Source organism: Zonotrichia albicollis, chromosome 5, assembly GCF_047830755.1.
Source record: "Zonotrichia albicollis isolate bZonAlb1 chromosome 5, bZonAlb1.hap1, whole genome shotgun sequence".
Classification (NCBI taxonomy): Eukaryota; Metazoa; Chordata; class Aves; order Passeriformes; family Passerellidae; genus Zonotrichia; species Zonotrichia albicollis.
Window position 1 is genome coordinate 20,564,072 of NC_133823.1, and position 21,233 is coordinate 20,585,304.

General features: G+C 45.5%; 1 long non-coding RNA gene across 1 annotated transcript; it reads right to left on the reverse strand.

Annotated features, from left to right (window-relative positions):
* Window positions 1–13,517: 13,517 nt before the first annotated feature.
* On the reverse strand, window positions 13,518–18,422 carry LOC113458984 (uncharacterized). Its single transcript, XR_003379735.2, has 4 exons — window positions 18,051–18,422; window positions 16,343–16,446; window positions 14,632–14,929; window positions 13,518–14,267 (listed from the first exon to the last, which is right to left on the reverse strand). It is a non-coding gene; the product is annotated as an uncharacterized LOC113458984 (long non-coding RNA).
* Between the last annotated feature and the right edge of the window lie 2,811 nt (window positions 18,423–21,233).

A 21,233-nucleotide genomic window follows, 5' to 3' on the forward strand; every position in this document is an offset into this window, starting at 1 on the left:
CTCAAGCAGGGTCATCCCAGAGCACATGGCACAGGACTGTGTCCAGAGGGTTCTCCAGTGACAGAGACTCCACAACATCTCTTGGGCAACGTTACATGCACAGTAAAGTTCTTCCTCATGTTTCAGTGGAAATTCTGTGCATCACTTTCTGCCTCTTGCCTCTTGTCCACTTGCACCACTGAGAAGAGCCTGGCTCCATCCTCTTGGACGTCCCTCATCAACTTTTCTTTCTGAAGCAGGCACTCCTTCAGCCATGGGAGACCTCTGGATGAGTCTCAGAAGGCACAAACCCTGGTAAGTCACCTGCTGTGGCTGTGTATGGGAGGTGGCTTGCACCAGGGGCAAAATCAACTATTACAGCTCTCAGGAGCACCTCAAATCAGTGGAGAGGGACCTCCCTCCCCTTCCAAGGGAAGTCAGATTAAGGAGCCTGGTGTGTCCATAGGGAGTGCTGGCTTGAGAACCAGGAGTTTGGATTTCTAGGTTTGCCACTCACCTTGGTAGTCTTGGTCTCTTCTTGCAGTCTCTGATCTGGCTGCACAATCTTTGGGCCAGGACTGCTGCCCACTCAGCATATTCCCTCCCCGCAGCACTCCGAACAGCGAGACACCAGACCTACTGTAAACTGAAAACAAATAGGAAAATATGTGCCAGAGCTCCCCTAATGCCCAGCAGCAGTAAGTGCTCAGCCTAGGGAACACAGGCTTGCTGAAGGAAAGAAGAACCTGCCTAGTTTAGAGGAAGAAATCCGTGACAATTCTTTAATGAGGATTTCAGGGGATACAGATTGTTTCCTGGGCAATGGCTAATGACTAACAGGAACCCCAGAAACAACTCACAGCACTTTCTTATTTCCTGTGGCCTGTAATCACAGTGTTCAGTTGTTATTTTCATCCTTCTAAGTAGTATAATGGACAATTGCATTCACATTTTCACTTGTTTCTTTTTTTTTTTTTTTTTGCCAGAGATGTCACCGGTCCTGGTTTTTTTCTATTAACATAGAAAAGCAAAATTTCTTTCCCCCTGATTGCTTCAGTTCCCAACTAATGTAAAGAGGCAGAATCCAGTGAAAAGTTTATTAGCTAACCTCTCTGGAGAATCAATTTAGCATAGTTCTGCATGATAAAGCTTTACTTCTTTTATTTTTCCTTAAATAAAAAAAGCTAGGAAAGAGAGTTGTTTTAAATTTATGAGCTGATGCGACAGTGAGTAATGGTGAATCACTGTTTAATATTTTAGTCAACCATCTGCAAGGTGAGCTGTATTCCCATTTCATATTTCTAGAGCTAAGAAGTCACCTCAAGTTTCATGAATAGAATCAGTCTTGCAGCAACCCCAAAAAGCTGCATTCAGCACCAAACCCAATCATTGTCCACCCAGAGATCTCAAACACACAGGAGAGAACAAACACAACTACAGGCTGAAGTGGGAGGGTTGAATAACACACTGAATAAAAGAAGCTGCAAGGATGAAGCTGGCTTTTTTGTGAGCTCTCAGTGATTCTGCAGGCAGAGTTGGAGGGAAAAGCACTTTCCTGGCTGTGCATGGAGGACAGTGGTTATCACTGTCTTTGTGCTGGCTTGCAATTGTCTTGTCTTCTTGTTCTGCCAACAGCATTCCCAGCACTCCAGAGGCACTAAACCTCAGGCCAGCTTGGGATTTTCCAGCCAGTTTCCCAGGGAAATGGGGACAACACAAGCTTCTCTCTCTGGATACTTCTCCCCCCAGCCCAGTGACATGAGCAGAATGTCTCTGTGTCTCAGTCACAGGCACCCAGGAGAAAGCAGTGCTTGCAGGGAGGATGGATGCAGCATTGTCCTGTGCCAAGCAGGTTTGTCAGTACCCGGGCACCTGCAGATCCACACAGCCAGGGAACACACACCTTGTGCAGATCCATCACCTGCAGATCCACACAACGAGGGAACACACACCTTGGGCAGATCCATCACACACAGATCCACACAGCCAGGGAACACACACCTTGGGCAGATCTATCACACACAGATCCACACAGCCAGGGAACACACACCTTGTGCAGATCCATCATCTGCAGATCCACACAACGAGGGAACACACACCTTGGGCAGATCCATACCTGCCACAACTGCAGGGACATCACTGGAGCAGAGAGGCTGCAGAGCCAGATGAATTCCTTCTGTGGAAAGTCTCCTACAGGGAACAACCCAAAGATACCAATATTCTAGGTGGCTCAGGAAAGCTTCCCTTGGACCTGCTGTTTCCAAATTTCTCCTTCTTCCTGCTCCCAGTGCTGAAATCCTCCTCAGCCTCTGGGTCTTAGCTGTTTCTATGAGAGCATGGTCTCTCCAGAGTGGCTACTGAACTCTCTCTCCCCCATTGCTCATACCCAGCCATCTGCTGCCATTGACCAGAGCTGTCTCCCTATCATGTGCCACCAGCGAAAACAGCCTCTAGGCCCAGCCTCTCAGTCCATCTTTCTCCAAGGGCATCTTCAAATTCCTTTCCTTGATTAATGCATGTTAAGACTGACTAATTTCATACCTTCCCTCGCTGTAGCTGCTTTACAGTGGGGAAAAATGCAATTTCCTCTCACTTGTCAAGTGCCACGAGTTTGTGAACCATGACAGTGTACATTGCTACTGCTGCACACAGCCTTCCCCTCCCCCAGTCTAATGGAATGTGAAGAGTGGTTTTGCAATAAATGGGAAGTTATTAAATGACTACAGAGAAGGTACCAAGAGCCTCTGTGACCCTGCAGAATCAGAGCTCTCTGTACAGCCTGGGCAGAGCACAACTGCTCCAAAGGAAACTGTCTCAGTTGCCTTGGGGCTGATTTCTATGGAGAGGGGAAAACCCTCACGCTTTTCATTCCTCTTTTATATCTGGAGGAAGATCTCTTATGTCCCTTATCTTTACATTATTGCAAATGACAGAGCAACTGACACATCCAGCTCCTTCACAGTGCTTCATATATATGAACAAGCAGTTTAGCCTCAATATTGGTTTGCAGACCTTTCTACCACAGCACCTCCTTCAACCACAATGCAGTGAAATGAGACCTCAGCATGAAGTCAATGGTCCTTCTTTCTCTCCTTAAAAATAGCCAGCTGCATACTGTGTTATGGATTTTGGAAAGCTTAGGTGAGCTGAGTTTGACCAGAAGGATGTCTCCCTCACTTTTCATGCCAATGGTTCACCCACTCATCTGTTAAATAGTACACAAGCTTTATTTGCCATAGCTATGTCCCATTTTTATTGGACCTGACCCTACAAGCTGAAGGAGCCTTCTGGCATGTAATGTCTTATCTCTTACAACACATGGAGACAGCACGTTCAGGTCACCTTCTGGACTTCTCACCCAGGTGGTGAGATTTGGCACTGGTCTAGTGCTAAAGAAGTCCCTGATATTATGGCAGGATACATGCCTCAGAGATATCATCTGGCACTTAGAAAAGTGTAGATTTATTTTCTGAATCCTCTGGTTCTTCCATAAAAATTCAAAAAGCTTGTTCATAAGCTTGAAGGACACATCTTGAAGGACAGAAACAGAACATAACCAAATATTCAAACAAGTACTTTCTTTTGTGTTTTCCAGGTCCTCCAAGTGAAGCAAAATAAAGAACAAGAAAGCTTTCCACCCTCTCAATTTTTCAGACATAAAAGATCTTGAAGCAAGCACATTTTCCTGGTTTTTGACTTGAGAGCAGCAAAGGAAAGAGTTGGTAGAGAGAGTATGTTCTCTATCTCTTTAACACGTAGGGGAAAGAACTTTATGGATTTTTAAAAATGAACATGAAGCTCTGTTACTTTGGTCCATTCCCCAGGCTGTATGTGCTTTGGAGCTTCTTCTCAAAGCCCTCTATTGATGCCACTCTCCAGGCATTCACACACTCTGCGCTGCATGGTGTGGGTGACAGTGACCACACACTGAAAGAAGGGTCCCCATCTTCATGCCACCCTTTTCTCACTGAATTCACTACAAGGCAGGAGTGACAAAAAAAAAAAAAAAAAAAAAAAGAAAAAAAAAAAGGAAAAAGGGGGGAAAGCACTATCATAAAGCTCCAGCTCTGCCAGGAGAGTCCAGCAAGTGAGTGGGAAAGACACCCTCCTACCAGCATGTTTGGCCATTTTGCTTCCCTGTATTTGTCTGAATCTCTCCCTGCTCCCCTTTCTGCACTCATAGGCTGTAACACGCAGAGCTGCGATCTGAGCGTCTCGTGTGTATTCATCAGCGCTTCAGAGCAGATGATTCACCTACCCCTCTTTATAATTTTATCTCCCATCAGCTGCAAAGTCAAAGTCTGAATAATGCACCATTGTTGTTTTCAGGAGCAGGCTTGTCACTGTGATAGGAATGACACCAGGAGAAAGGTATGACTTGAATCAAAACAGAGGGTCGGCAGGTAGCAGCCTAAAGCTCTGGAACCGGCGGGTTAAAAATAACAGCAATGGAATCGTGTCTCCTAACAATGGGGAGGAAAATAATAATAATAATAAAGAACACAATAGCCTTGGCTGTGGCGCTGCGTGGGAAGGTGAAGGTGTATTGTCTGTTCTGGGCAGAAAGTAAACTGTGCTGCTGGTTTTACATCCTTTACAATCAATTGTATCTACAGCCAAGCTGTGCCTCCTCCCTGGCTCCCCCCTGCTGCATCTGGAAGAGCTGTCCTGTCCCCAAAAGAGGAGCTTCGAGAGAAACACCTGCCCTGAGGGCCAGCAGCTGCCCAGCTGCAGCAGTCAGGGACAGAGAGCCCATCTGTGCCAGATCCAGCTCAGGCTCTACCGTGGGTTGTTAATCCCTGAAGGTGTGCAGAAGAATGGATTAGCTCCTGTGGCCAGGAAATCTGACAGAGTTCTGAGTGATGCCCCAGAGACTGAGGTTTTCTGCATGTTTAGCAAACACCAGAGGAGTTTGCTCTACATCAAAGTGCACTTCTGTCACAGATGGGCAAGGAGCACTCAGGTATCAACAGTCAGGTATCAACAGTCAGGTATCAACACTGCCCTGCAGCTCTCTGGAGCTAAGCTGTGCTCCCCCAAGAATCATTGTGCTTTTTGTTTACCTCAGAGCATCTCCCCAAGTTCATAGTAATATCATTTTCTGTCAAGTCCAGGAAGTTCTAGGCTGGTCCTCGAAGGTCAGAACCCCCAAAAACTGGCTTTCATATTTAAGGCCTGGCCCAGCTCATGGCTTCTTTTGACAATGGTGGCCACTGCCCTGAGATGTCTAGTCCTGCCCACCATTTTCATTGCATTAATCCTGAAGTTTGTGGGATGCAGGGAGCAGAATCAGTGAAATGATATTGCTCTGTGTGTAGATATACGTGTGTGTGTAATCAGCTGTCCAAACTGTGCTTTGGTAAAGGGAGATGAAGGGAAGCAGGAGGACATACTCAGGGGAAAAGGAAATCTATGCTACTTCAGGCAGCAAGACTTGTCAAACTATTTCCTAAGTTAGAAAGTGGCCCCTCAGCCCCACCTGTAGTTAGAGGAGGAGAAAAGGATGCAGAACAGCTCCCAGGCTGGGCTCTGGCTCACAATCATCCTCCCTGGAGGCAGCATATGATAAACATCTTAAAAGAAGGAGGTGGTGTGAACATCCTCCCACAGTGGCAAGAAATCACTCCCTGCTCTGAGCTGTGGTTCTGCATGGGCTGGATTGATCCATCACCCCCATTACCATCAGCACAACCCTAATCCCCTGCAGTATGTGCCAGCCTGGGTGACTACAAACCCTCAGCAGTTCCTGTGGGCAGCTGCGTCATGCACCCCTTGCTGCTCCATGGCATGAAAGAGAGAGTAACCTGAAAAACAATGACTTGCTTAATTTAACCACCTGGTGTTCTTGGAAAATGCAAGCTTTGAAACACAAATTGGCTGCGAAACAAACATCCCACAAGGACGTCCAAGAATTGGCATGCTCCTACATGAGGTGCTCAGGAAAATATAACAGTGCATTATCCTGCTCCACACAGCACAAAATTCATCCCTAAAACCAAAATAAATACTACTCTAATAAAACAAGCTCTGAAAGCAGTTTTTCTGATATAGCCTACAAAATAGTCACATTTTAACCTCCTGTGTCCATCAGGATCACTTACTACCTTCCTAATGATCAACAGAGCAAAGCTGTCAGGTGTGTGTCATGTAGGCCAAGAGAAATCTGAAACAGGCCAGGTGAAGCTCCATCCACTGATGTGACTGTTGCCTGTTCACTACAAATGTGGCACATCCAAGAAAACACTTATTTGCCCTTATTTCCTAATGAGAGCCATCCTGCAAGGCAAACTAGAGCACAACACAGTATTTACTATATTCCTTTCTCCTTAAAATAATTTCTCCCTTTGCCTTAAAATTCCCAGCAGACTTCCTCTTATTCTTTGTTTGGTAAAGCCAGTATTGACTACTCAGAATATACTCTGGCTAAAAGCCTCCCTACCCTCCTAATCACCGGGTCAAAGCATCTTGTAACACCACCATCCCAATGGAGAGCCAATCTTCTACTCATTTCTGAGGTTCCTCTGCCTTCTGGCAGCAGTCTCTGTGGCATGGGAATCCTCTGTAATGGAGGGATCTGTTTCTGTTCTTTTGGCTGATGGATGTGGCGCTGATCACCAGCTGCAGTTCCCCTGCAGCAACTGTCTCCAAAAACTACTGTTTTTGGAAACACAGTCTGCTGGCAGAAAGTAAATGGGTTAATTTTTCTTGAGAAGAGCCCACCAGCAGATAAGGACCTGCCTTAGTTTACTATCTGCTAATTCACCTCAAATCCATAGGAAGCTCAGCTAACAGCCAACAAAGACTAGCCCAAGCAGTGAGTGCGTGCAGGGCTTCCAAGCCATGCCACAGAGATAAATAGAGATGCCCAGAGATAAATACTGAAAAGACAAGGATTTTGCAGCTACTGAGTGAGCAGGTCAAAGCACACCCCATCTGTGCTCCATTTTCTGCAGAGAAACTCCAAAACAGTGCTACAAGGTCTTCAACCTCCTCCATCTGCTGCCCACGCTGGCTGCCTGGACTGCAACAAGCGTGTTGCCACTTCCAGCACCCAGCAGTGATTGATGCTGTGCTAAGAGGACACCAGTGGTTCCGGTCTATTTACATTTCCAAGGAGCTTGGCTGGGTTTTGTGCTGGCGTTTTCTTTTGGTATACCAGCTGTGGGAGAGCAAAGGGGACAGAAATTACTGTGATGCTCAAGCGAGGAAATGCTACTGTTGAGAAAACATCCTATTTATGCCACATTTTAAAAGGAGCCCGTCTTTAAGAGTTTTAAAGAGCTGCCACTGGCAACAAATGAGGCTGCTAATTTGGCCTGGCAAGCAGCGTTTGCTAAACACCATTTCAGGTTTTAATTCATCACATGTAGATTTGGAATTGGAATTCTCCTAGCAAAACCATCATCAGTGTGTTTTTGCAATTCCAGCTCCCTTTCTTTTCACATCAAGCCTCCCTCTCTCCCTCTGTCTTCCACAGCTGTCAGCTGTCACCAGCCAGGAAGGCAGATGAGCCAGTCACAGCCCTCAGATCTGATCCAATCTCCTGTAAAACAGATGCCCAGGCCCCAGGTCCTCTTTGCTCACCAGCCCCTTGTTTCTCTACAGAAACTGCATGTGCTGCCTGCCCCCTGCAAAGTGGGGAGGAATAATTGACTTCCTGGGAAGCAGGCTAGGGATGAAATGCTTTGCACATCCGCTCACAAGAGCCTGCTTGTGCCACTCAGATGAGGCAAGTGCTGTGTAAGCTCCCTTTCACCCAAGCTGCCACCAAGCAGCTCCCACAGGAAGCTCTCCTATTTCCTCAGTTTCACCGCTGTGAGGTTGCTCTGAGAATGATGCTGCTGATGCTAGCTTGATTCCAGCTGAGTCAAAGTCATGGCAATTTGTGGGGAAAACCTTGAGGAGTTCACTCCTTTCTCCGGCATAGATCTCTTTCTCACAGCTGAGTGAGCCCTGGCAAGAGCTTTGTGGATAAAATTCTGCTTTTTACCCACGCAGCTACCACAACCACAATTTGGGGTAAGGCTGCAATGGTGCCAGCACTAAAAGTTCCCTGTGGGAAGAGTTCTGGTACTAAAGAGAGATCTCTGAGGAAATGTGGTCGTGTTTGGGCTTCCTTCCACGCAGCCATCTTGATACTCTAATTGACCCAGTAGCTTTCCCTGATCTGCCCACAAGCAAAAAAAAAAAAACTCTTTAGCACCTACAAAATAGACATAGTGTTGTCCTCTGGCTGGGAACTAGATAAAGGATTCCTGATTTGTTCACACAAAAAGGGCCATCCAACATGCCATGCTGTCAGCACCCTGCCTCCCACAGCAGCACCATGCATCTGTGTTCACAGAGCCTGCAGTGGGACCAGCACAGACCCATCTCCTGGGACAGAATTTATATGTTTGAAGCAGGCAGTTAGGTTTACCTTGCATCAGGCTCCTCTCTTCATATAGAAGAAACCAATTGTTTAACAGGAAAAAAAGGGAACCAGCAATCTCTTTTGTTTAATGTTCCTTGTATTTTAATAGCTATTTATTTACTGGTTTTCATGGCTTGCTACCCTAGAGCACAGGAGACAAACATCACATTGGAGCAACTTCCAAACATCAGACCCCAGGTTTTTATGCAACTGAGCTTTTGAGAATTAAGTGCAGACCAAGGAGAGGAGGGTGCCTGTGCCAAGGCACCTGAGCAAGAGGCAAGAGCAGGAGGAGGGCAGCTGCCCTGAGGGCCAGGTTTCCCAGGTTTCCCAGGCAGGTTTCCCAGCCTGCCTTTGCTGACTGGGGCAGGTGGGCTGCTGTTCCCAGGGAAAAGAGCTGTCTAGATACAAGAGAAGGAGTCGTGTTTTGAAAACTGCTTTCTGAATGAGTCAGCAGAGCCGTCTCCCAAGGCACTGGAGCCTGCCAGGGGGAAGAACAGATAGTTTTGTTGTTTTTTTCCCTTCTGCTGTTGAGGTCGATCACTCACTATCTTGAAGTACGTCACCAGCCTTGGGAAGCCTTTTTCTGAGTAGAATACTTCTTGACTTTTCTATTTCTGAGGAAGTTTTCCAGCCTGCCTTGCTTCTGTTTTGTCAAAGCCTGTATGTGACAGCAAGGTCTGGAGGAGAAAACAGAGCAGGCTAACATGTTATTCCTGCAGGCCTGGCCTGAAGGTGTTTTTCACTTCCAGGCAGGAAAGCTGCAGCCATTACAACCTTCTTCATCAGGACACACTGATAGATCTCTCTCCCTTCAGAGACATCCCCTTCCACTTCTCTCCTCCCTCCTCTGTCACAGTTATCAGACACTTTTTCTTGCCGAGGTGACCTCACTAGTACACACCTAATGCAATACTGAGTAGCTTGGGTGTAGCCCTCAAGTCTGCTGCTTCTATTTCAGACCTGAGGAAGGATAAAAAGTGTGTCCTTTATTGAGTGATACCTATTGCTTTAAGAAGGGTGTGCTCTTCCTTCGCTTGTGTTTTTCCAATCAAGGTAACTGACGTAGATAAGATGACTTTCAAGGGACACAGTAAATGCTTCAGCTCCTCAAATCAAGAACACTTTTGGAAGAGATGCTTGAGCCCAAACAGACTCTCCTCTGTGCTATTCCTTCATCCTGGTTGTGCAGATTTATGCTCCTCAAAAGGTTGGCATTTCTCATCTGCACCATGGCACAGGGCTACAAGGGCAAACTTCTCAATCTTGGTCACATTTTGGCCAGTCATTCTCCTGATGATTTTGAAACCTTGGCTGTGCCAGGCACAAATCCACAGGTGAAAGTCAGTTTGTGAGTAGCTGGTGCAGAAGATAATGTGATTGCTCAGGTCAGGGATAGGCATGACAGTTTGGCCATGAGATAATCCAAATGTGATCCAGCCCTCTGGCTGTCATGATGACAAATGTGAAATGGTCCCAGGGATGAGCTAGAGCTTTCTCAGACAGTGTGGGGAGAGGGCAGGGATCTCCTGTAACACAAATAAACAAGTACACTGATACTCCATGCATCTGCCAGCACCAGCTCAAAGCAGGCAGCAGCCAGGAGAAGCTGCATCTCTATCAGTGTACCTGTTCTGCCACATGGCAAAGCGTGGGCTCTAGATAAGCCTAAAATCTAAAAATCATAACCTCCACAACATCTAAAGCCATAGACACAATCAGAGATTTCTATATCAATCTTCCCCACCACCTCTACTCCCAGCCCAAACTCAGCTGATAACTAGCCCAAAAAGGCTAGCTACTTCTTTGTATCTTGTAAGCCAGCATCCTTATCCCTCTAATTGTTGACTGATTAGCATAATTAATTTGAGCTCCTGACCTACCTCTACTTGGAAGAAGCATCTTCATGCCTGACCCAGGAATGGATTTGAGTGCTGGCAAGCCTATCTGGCCCCTCCCTGCTGTCTCTGCCAGCCTGGTAAAGGATAGGAGCTTCTGAATAGGAGCTCTTCCTGCAGACCACACTCCAGGGGCTTCCTAAAGCAGGATGCTGGGCTGCTTTTTGTAGGCCCTGTGCCACAAATAAATGTACGTCACTGAGGAACATCTTACAGATAGTGAAACGGTCAGAAGGGCAATGTATGAAAATTGGTGTCTGGCTGCACTTGGCTAGGATCAGCCCCATCAGATGAAGCGCAATTAATGCTAATTAGTTGCTGCTGCAGCCAGCTTTCCTACCTCTGTGGGAGCAGGGATTACCACTGAGCTAACAGGACCACCTAAAACCAGTTGTGGCTTGCTCCTGGAAACAAATTTTACACCCAGTTCTTTATAGTCCAGTGCCTCTTTCTGTGATCTTTTTAAAATTAAGCAGATATATTGTGATTCCTTATTCTGATCTGCATAGCACAAGGCCAGATAATTTTGGCCATCAGTTTCTGCACCAACTTTATTAATTTATGATTGCTTTGGAAAGCCAGCCAGTACCACAGTATTTCCTGTAAATGACTATTTTTCCATACAGATCAGTTACTGATGTGTCAGATACTCTGCACTATCACTCTCTGACTCTAATCTGTACTCAGACCACCTTGCTTTGGTGTGGAAAAACAGCTGAAGGTGTGCTCTTTCCACAATTCCCACTTCTCTGGGCTCAATGCACCTGCAGCAATCAGAAGCCACAGAAACAATAGATATAATACTAATAACCAAATTCCATTATAACAGAAGGCTCCTCTCAGCTTTTCCCAAGTTAGCATGCAATGGAAGTTGAGAAACAATGCCGTTAAAACCCACAGCTAATGCATCCTGTGGGCCACAGAGGAAGGTTCTGGGTAAACTGGTATATCTCTGAGGGTTTTTTGTGGTTTTTGTTTTTTTCTAGTTTCTCCTTCCTGGGATAACCTTTCACCCCAGGCTTTGTGCTCTTTGTGTGTTTATCAGCAAAGCACATCCAGATGCCCTTCAAGGGAGAAATGACTCATACCTGACTCACAATCGCTCAAGCAAAGCTGCAACCTTTAGTTCATTTCCTGGGAGAAGCATCTGTTAGATTCATCTTGGAAGATTAAGCATTTCTCACTGTCATTTTACAGATGGAGGCATTTGTGACTGGCTGGGGAAGGGTCAACTGATTCTCTGCAATGGATGGAAAACAAACTTCTTTGGGCAGCAGAAGCAATGCCCCAAGGACTGTGAAGGTGCTCTTTAGCGAGTGCTGTCAGCCTCCTCCCGGTAGCTCTCTCCTTGCAGAAGGACCTCCAGTCTCAATGCACACCTTCAAAAGGGATCACCCTTCCCACAACAAGCGTGTAGCTGTGCAGAGCTGGCAGCTGGCACGCTCCCTGCCCACACTGTCCCCTGCTGTCACTGTATTCACTGGCACTCAGGAAATGCAAACTGCCCCCTGCCCGCACCCCGGGCGCAGCCCCAGCTCTGAAACTGCTCACCTGGCAATAAATAACAAACACACTGGGACACCACTGCAAAAGCCACCTCGTTTCACAAAGCCAGCAAGCCCTCACTCCAAAAGGTTTCCCAGCTATTTCTGCACAGCTAAGGCCCCTTCATAATATGACCTTTCATTCCCGGAGGACAAAAAGAAGCAGATCCAATAGATACATCAAACAAGGGCTGTGCTGGAAATCTACTTTTTTCCATCTCCCTTTGAAGAAATCTTAGTTCCCCATTAGGCTGAGTCCTCATATACAAGATTTGCTTCACATAAATTTAGAATTCTAAAAGATATATGTGTATTTTCCCCTACCCCATTTTTTTTCTTTTTAGAAACAGAGAAAGACCTAGCAATGTCACTTGTGTGTTGTCCTTTGGATGCACAAGTCTTAGGATCAGAAGAAAATCACCTGTTCTTCCCCATGAGGACTTGATCACATGGATGTTTACATACAGACATCCCAATAAGCCCTGCCATAGTATTTGGCACTGCTTTCCTCCTTATGCTTCCTAATAGTATGGAAATGCTAATAATAATGTGTAGCCCGTGGTGTGCACATTCCTCTGCTTACCACTGTCTCCCTTCTTGGCTGAATAATCACAGATAATTCACTTGTCTGGATATGACTCACAGCTACTTTATTTCACACAAAGCAATTTCTAATTGCATGTTGTATGTCTGTGTTATGAAATCCAGCACTAACTGTTATTACAAAATTAGTGCAGAGAACTGAAGAGAAAGGAAAACCACAGTGAGGAACCAAGTAACAACCTACAAAGGGGTAGGCCAGAACCATGTCAGTTTTTCAGTTTCCCCTCTCTAGTACAGGACATTTTCTCAGACAGAGCCAAGAATTTCCTGGTCACTCATACAGTAACTTACAGGCAGTGAGACAACTGGGGTCCTTCTTTTACCCTCAGATGGGCTGAAAGCACTCTGGCAGCCAAATACAACAGAGATATGGTCTGGCTCTGCTTGTCCTCATATCTGTGCTCAACAGCCTTACATCAAAACCAACACAGCCATGCGTGACGGCTGTGAGCTACCAGACAGGCAGGTCCTGTCCTTTGTCTGGTGTCCCAGCTGTTATGGCACTTTTGGGAAAGTTTTATGCATCTCTGAAAGGACACACAATCAGAGAGAACACATTTTGGCTGGAAAAAACAAAGTTGAGGCACAGCCCTGGCAATTTTTCACATTTCTGGGTAGAGCCAAGTCAAAAACATATGGATTTTCAATTTTGCTCAGCCCCTAGCTCCATCTGCTTGAGAGACCTCCTTCAGAGCACTGCCACAGTGAAGAGCTTCAGACAAAGCTGGGTGAAGCCTGGTGGTAAAGAGACAAGGGATAATCCATCCCATGGGCTAAATTTCATCCCCACTTCTAATGCTGTGTCTAGACTTTTCTATAAAACAGAGTCAGGGAGAAAGATGAACTCCAGAGTCCCCATCATGCAAACAACGTAGCATTCCTACACTGCAGGGCGATTCTGGCCCGTACCAACTGTGACATTCTCAATGACGCGGCTCAAAGGACAGCAGCCACCGGTGACCACTCCCAGCATGGGCAAGATCACTGCAGGCCCTGGGACCTGTGTGCTCCTCTGGCACTGTCCCAGCAGGCTGCACTTCCTCACAGTTCTACAAACCACACGCTCACAGTTTTGTGCCATGAAAACATTTATTTTGGGCCTTGAAACATCCATATTATTACTTTGAATACTTTGAACTAGAAAAACATTCTTATGAAATGAATACAGACATGTCTTGCTACCCACTGAGGATTACTTTCTTTTCTAAATATCTATAGTGAGATGTGGGCAGAATGGTGAGCTCAGGGCAAATCACCAATCAAACATCTACATCCATGGGGACTAGGAAGGATCCAAACTCTGTGAAGAAGAGAGGTGCTAGGTGTCATAACAAAGTGCCCACAGGCAATCAAAGACCACAAAAGAGAAGCAATGCCAAACAAGACTCACCAAGCATGCTGGGGAAGCAGATTCTTAACAGTAAGGGGTGCTTAAACACCTGGAAAGACTACCACAGCACAGGTGTTTGCCATCACAAGTAACATCTCTACAAAGATGAGACGTCTTCTGACAAGGAAATCACAGCTCCACCAGAAGCTTTCAGGCACAAAGCAGAAGCCATTGGAAGGGAGTCCCTGATCTGGACTATGCAGGTGGCCAGTCTTGAAGAGCTAATGGTGCTTTCTGGCTTCAGAGCCAGAGGAAATACTGTGATTTAATCAAGCACAGAAAACCCACATGGGCACAATCTCAGCTCTGGAAGACTGCCAAGGCTCTGCAGTTGGACTGCAAATGAAGTGCCCACTCCCTCCCTTGCAGCAGTGAAAATGAGAGGAGCCGGTTCTAGGACCCCAGAATAACACAGGTGCTCAGGATAATCAGGATTTGACCTAAAAGAAACAAATGAAAAAAACAGGATGGCTGTGAGGCAGATTTTATGTACACAAGAAAAGCAAATCATGGGCACAGGGCTGAGTGCTCGTTCATGCCCACAAGGTGACAGGCGTGGTGAAAAACAGGCATTATCCTTCCTCAAGTACCTCTCTGCCTAGCCCCATGATTCTCTCTGGTTTCATTCATATAAAACACAAGGCTATGAATGAGAAACCCTGTGAAGCGGAGAGGAGGAGGGGGGAAGGAGCAGAAAGGATTTCATGCTACCAAGGCAACCGTCACCATGGCAACCATTTAATTAATGAGCTGGTGATGAACCCCAGCAATATGGCTCTAGTGAAGTCATGCTGTAGTAATTACCAGAGTTTCATTCATGCCGTCCTGGCAGGGGCTGCCCGGCGAAGCCCAGGAGCTCTGACAGACAGAAGGGAGCAGGCAGCCTGCTGGATCCATGGAAGGCGAGCGCGTGCCTGGGAGCGTGCCCCAGCCTGCTCCGAGCCAGCTCCCCGGGCTGTGAGTGCGGAGAGCACATGGCATCCCATCCATCCCGCAGCCCCAGTGCCAAGGGCCAAAGCCCGGCTGGCCCCGTGCCAGCGACGCGGGCAGCATCACAAGCAGTCTGCTCCCCTGCTACGCCTTCAGCCGCCAGAAGATGATACTGGAAATAAACAAATAAGCTGGTGATTTGCCTTCTCTGGCTGGAGGATTTATCTTTTCACCCAGCAGAGAGCAGCGTAACAGCTGCATGGGTATCCCAAGTGGAAAAACAGCTCCTGATAAACGCTGTGGGGTTTTGACAGGCATATATGTACCAGGGACTCTGAGGAGACCAGGAATATTTCATACAGAGAGAGGATAAATAAAACCTACCTATCTACCACAGATCAGATATTTAAAGCAAAAGACGCTATTAAAGGTGAGCGTGAGTTAATTCACTTGTTCTCATGAGACGAGAAGATGCTCCACATTGCTGCAAGTCCTGCAGCATATCTCACCACTACCCTGTGGTGTTATCTGCTCCACTAAGATCCCCAAGCTTTGTGAGACATGGATATGATTGACATGGATCATCAGGAGAGAACATCTTACAGTCATATTTGATTGAAAGATGAAGAAGTGTACAAACTCATGCTGCAGGGCATACCCCATTTTAGCACTTACTATCAACAAGCCCACTTTGTCCAGTTTAGAAAACACAAATTATTCTGTCAAATATTTTCAGGGCAACTGAGAGAAATCAGAAGGATATTCACTTCATTCACCTAAACCTCAGCCCTCAGGATTGGCTTTGCACCCGGGAACTGTCACCACAATAAGAATACCCATACACAGCGAAGAAATACACAGTTTATGAGTACACATCTGTTGGCTGACACAGAATGGTTGGGACAGCGTGCTCTCTGTTGAAGGGGACCCAGCGCTGACTGCCTGGGCAGTCAACTCAGTCAGAAGAAAAAGGATTAGTTTTTGCCACCCATTCGAGGGGGATCTGTATTCATCTTGTCAAGCTGCATCTTCCAGCTCCCTCCTGCTTTTTCTCATGGTTTTCCCAACTTTTCCCACCAGTATTTGCCCACTTGAACCAGGGAAAGCCAACATAGCTTTCTGCCAAAAAAGGCAAAACTCAGCTTTTCCCTGGGCGTTTTCAGCCATGTAAATCAGTACTAGTGAGTTCCCAGTTTGCATTATTATAGAGAATATCCATTTAAAAAGCCACCTGGAAACACCAGTGCTCACAAGGTTGTTCATGCTGTCTTTCCACCATAAGAACCTGAACTTCCATTGCTGTAACATCTGTAACTCATATCGCCCTCTGAGTTAGGGACTGGATATGAGAGGGGAGTTACCTCACTCAACTTTAGCAACTCATGTCAGAACCAGACAAAGTGCTCATCCCCCCCCAGTCTTTAGGAGGAATTCAGAGTAATCATAACAACAACAGGGGGGTTACACCGAGCAATGGATGTAGGCAGGCACTGCAATGTTTAGCTGGAAATGAAGTGCTACACCCACACTCAGAACCCAAGATCTCTGGCCAGCATCCTTCTCAACCCACGGACATTTAGCTTACCTGCCAACACTCCAGCCTCGCTGGACCACTGCTGCCAAATCTGAGCGTGGTCTGCTCAAGGGCAGATCTACACCTGAAAACAAGGTGTTCTTCTAGATGGTGTCCTGAAAGGTGTGGGCAGAGAAGAACGTTAAAAGTGTCTCTACCATGGTGCCTCTCTCCTTTTAATACTGCACACTGCTGGTGCTTATACAAGATTCTGGTTGCAACATTGCTCAGAACCCAAAAAACGCAAATTCGGTTTCCTTTTATCTTCATTTTGGGGCTCTAAATAAAAAAAAAATCTTTGTCCCTCTGATCCTAATCTGGAACCACTGCCTCAGTCTTTATTTCTCTGGTGAAAAAAGTAAAATCAGAAGAAACCTTTCATCTAGCTTTGAGGATCATTCTTTACAACATTTGAAAATGAGGCAAGACAACAGCCTCAAAAATTTCTCTTGAAGACAGTAATTATTTTCTTTTTAAAGAAAACTCTCTCATCCATGCCAACACTAAAACATCCATGCTAAAACACTGCTTTGAAGCAAAAGCCACCAAGACCCCTCAAAACCCAGCACATACAGGGTCTGCAGTGGAGGTCTGCCATTTCTTCCCTAAAAGCCTTTCTATTTATACTCATCTTGGCAGGCTTGAAAGTACCTGCCAGATGGACAGAGATAACTGACATCCAGAAAGGACACTCCACCAGCTGCTGTTAGCAGGGGTTGGGAAGCGTGGGGGCTGGTTAATAAGAAACCACTCACTTCCTCACGGCTGCTAGCTGCCCGCTGCCTTCCCGGGGCTTAATGGAATTTGGAGAGAGTATTTCAAGTCAGACCATCTGTCAGCACACACAGAGATCTGCTCAGGCCCAGCACCTTGCCTGCATGTCACACACAAGCTTTGTTTCCTCGCAGGAATCTTTGTTGGTGCCCTCTCCCTCATCCCTCCGACTCTGGCAGCGATTCCCACAGGGCAGGGCTCGACCATGGGTGGTGCTTGCTGCTGGGAGCTGCTGAGCTGAGACCGTGCCAGCAGGCAGAGGGCTCCTGGTGGGGCTACAAGCAAGGGGCAGCTGTGCCCAGAGGAGAGGCAAGAGGAGGGAACCAGATTTCACACTCAGAAGCTGTGAGCCCTCAGAGCACAGGCGGTCCTGGGTGGAGATGCCCTGGGGATGACGGCTGGATACAAAGCTGAAGGAGCAGGCAGAGCACAAAACAGAGCAAACTGCGCCCTGGCCTACACTAGATGAGCGGCTAGCCGAGAAAGAGGAGTTGTAAAATAATCATGTCAGTTCTTACCATTGCAAGAATCACAAAATTTAAAATGCACCCATATTTAGGAATTCTCTGCAATGTTACCGATTTTATGATCTTTGACACTTAGTTTTGCTAAGCACTTCCCATCAGGTAACACATTGAACAAGTGCTCATTAACATCCTGAAAAAAGATTTCTTACACCTCTTTCTGTCCAGTTTTCCCTTTGCAATTTTAAAACCAAACTCACCTTTTTTCAACTAAAGTAAGGAGTGAGCCTGTAATAATCGTAGGGTTCCAGGAACTGAGGCTTCAAGACCAACTGAACCTTGTGGGAGCCTTCTGAAAAACTCACAGGCATTTCCTAACTAAGGTGAGTTTGACAGACAGACTGATCTGCAGCTATTTTTGCTCTCCACAACCCAGACACGGGAGCAAGTCCTCTCTCCTGACGCAGTAACATGGCACTTACCTGGAGTTCCGTCACTGCACTCATCTCTGTCTTGGTAATGCGTTTGCCTCCAGAGGAAGAATAAATGGGAACAAACAATTGAGTATTTCTTCTTCTGGGCCACGTTATTTCAGAGATGTACCTCATAATAAGATCATAAGTGACAAACATTAAAGCTTTTCTGTATCTCTGATCTCATTTAAAACTAGAGCAATCTTCAGTAACTGTTGAAATCAAAGGAGCTGGTGTTGGGTCAGAATGCACCCAGTGCAATACCAGTTACAGAGTTCACTGCTCCTTGACAGGTCCAGTTTCACCCAGAACTGTAATTTTTATTCAAGCATCAGATCGCAGAGCTTCAATCTGTTCTTTTGTTGTCCTTTTTTTCTTTCATTTCAGTCCCATTTTGTTAGAAAGAAGTTTGAGACATTCCAAGGCTAAAAGACAATTAACAACAAATGATTTTAGATAATTTCACATTTTCCCAGGTCATTCCACCTCTCTGAAGGTGTGTTTGAGTTAGGAATTTTGCCAGACTAAACCTCTCAGTTGCTGCAAGTCAATAAATGAGCACTGCTGACCTCTTGAGAGTAATATTGTTAGAGGCAGGGGCATCAATATCAGATACCTTGGACAGGACAACAATTTAACAAAGCTGGTGATGGTGCTTCAAAATTCTTTTTTTCAGTGTACTGAGTCCAAAAAAACCCCAAAGCCACTCTTTGTCTCTCACCAAATCCTGCCTTGAAAATCAATTGATTTTCAATTTCTTTTATCTGAGAAAGATCAGGGTTCCATTAAAAATCCCACACTGGCTCTGATTTGAAGCTTTAGTTTTAGTAACCCTCCTATGCTGACAAAAGGGGACATGTGGGGTTAAAACTCATTATTTCCTAGTGGTTTGTTTCACTCACATGTTTGTGTCTTTCCTGCTGCAGCAGCATGACCTTCAAAAGACCTTGCTGCACCCATGTGCTGTCAGAAACCCATTGCCCACATTCACCCCTTTCATGCCCAGGAAGACTCTCTGGAGGGTAAAAGTAAAGGGCTCCTCACCCACGAGATGGCAAGGGATGTCTGGGATGGCAAGAGCTGCCCTGAACCACATGTAGCTGCCTGCCTGTTAAGGGAATTGGAGTAACATGTGGGTGAGCACCACCAAGAGAACAATATTCTTAGGGTAGAAGCCAAAAGAATGAAATGTGAGCAAGCAAATCCAGCCTCCCAGTGAGAGGTCACATTTAAAGGTGGATCAGCTGCAAACAGGTCCTGCTGCTGAACAGAGCTGGCTGAGAAAAAGCCCTGGGTTTCCAGTTCCTTCTGACAACATTGGCTACTGCTCAAACTCGGTTTGTTTTTACGTCCTGCCTGTGCTTCTCAGCTGTCAGCAGCACACACACTCCTGTACTCTCAGTTCTATTGCCAACACGCAGGTCAATGAGAATCTTCCACTGCAGTGTCAGTCTGGGAAAGATGAAGCCAGAGCTATAAATAGCCACTAGGAGGAGGGTATAACTATTAAAAGTTGATGGCTCATATAATTCTCACTCATTTTTGTGTGAAATTTGCCATAAGGACATAATCTCAAGTGTTCTGGAAAAATAATCTACTACGCTGCAATTCTTGAAGACCTCTTAATGAAGAGAAACACTTAAAATTAATACTTGGCTACTAGAGGAATTGGCCAGTTCATCAGGGCTTTATTACTGTTAGCATATTATCTTTCCCACATAAAGTTTAATAATGCAATAAGAGAAGAAAGATTGGCACAAGCAGCAGCAAATCCTGAAATGTCAAAAGAAAAGTAAGCCCCACCAGTCATCCCAGGCTTGTCCTGGACTGGGATGGCTGATAGAAGGTAATGCCATGAGACAGTCAAATACCTTAAGATAAATTTAACCTATTTTTACAACAGTTAAAATCTCACAAGCAATGTTCCTTACTTTGAGAGTTGATATTTCAAAACTGTCCAGTAGAAGCACAGTGAAGAAGATACTGAGAGGTTATATATCAGCCCTGGAAGATATTTTCACTTCACTTTACGGTGTTTTCCACTCCTTCGAATTCTGGAATTCAAAGTAGAAGGATATTCAACACAGAAATGTTTGTTTGGGAGGTTTTTTTAGCAGTTGTTAATTTATTTAGGGTGGAATGGTTTGCATTAGTCTGCCTTTTTTTGCCGTCAGTTTGGTGATTTTGGAACATGCTGTTGGATCTTTAAAGGAATATGTATCTATACATATTCAATACACTTAATTTCATCATAGAACACACAAGTGTTTTTAAAATCTTGCTTCTAACTGTGAAGCAAGCAACATTTCCAAAATTTACAGAATAAAATTTATATTTCAAAATGATCTCTTGGTTTCTGTGACAACACTTGAAGCCATTAAGGAATCCCTCAATATCCCTGCACCTCTCCTTTGCAAGAAAAGGACTCTGGCAGGTCCAATTTCTTCTTCTTGAGTGTGTGCATCTCCCAGTTTGTCAATGTATATAAGTGACCAAAAAAGATCTCTGCTTAAAACTGCTGCTCAAACTGATTTTGTCATTGCCTTCTTAGGAAGGTGTGAACAGGCCCTTTTGTATTTGCATAGAGTCAGAAGAGGGAAATAAGGACCAAAATAAAACCCCATGAACACAGAGACATTCAAGGGCAGTGTGTTGAATGGAATTGTCTGCACTGAGCAACACCCCCAGGTGAGGGGCTAGGGGGCTAAGAGCGGATCTTAGCCCAGATCCTACAGGCTTCTGCCCACAATGGATCAAGCTCTCAAGTTCCCACTAGCAAAGTCAATGCACTAATCCATGAGAGCAAATGAAATGTATGCTTTGGTTCAAATAGACATGAGTCTCCTTTGCCTACCCCTGGACAGGATTTACACAAAAAGTAATTCTTTCTTTTGCCAAACTCATAATTCAGTTAAATTACTTGCTGTGTTAAATTGCTGAAGACAGTGATTTATAGATTCAGTCTTAATTGTGACCTTATTTTCATCCTTGTCTTGTTCTTTTTTAATTAGTTTCATGAAACTGCAGTAAATTAGCCTAATAATGTGCTTGATAAGCATATACTTGCTCACTTTTTTCCTTTTAGTAAAATCCATAAAGAGCACCTGGGGCTGGTCTATCCCTTCAAGTCATGTGAACATCCATTTCTGCCTAATATCTAAAGCCCAAATTCACAAAGCAATTGTAGGACCC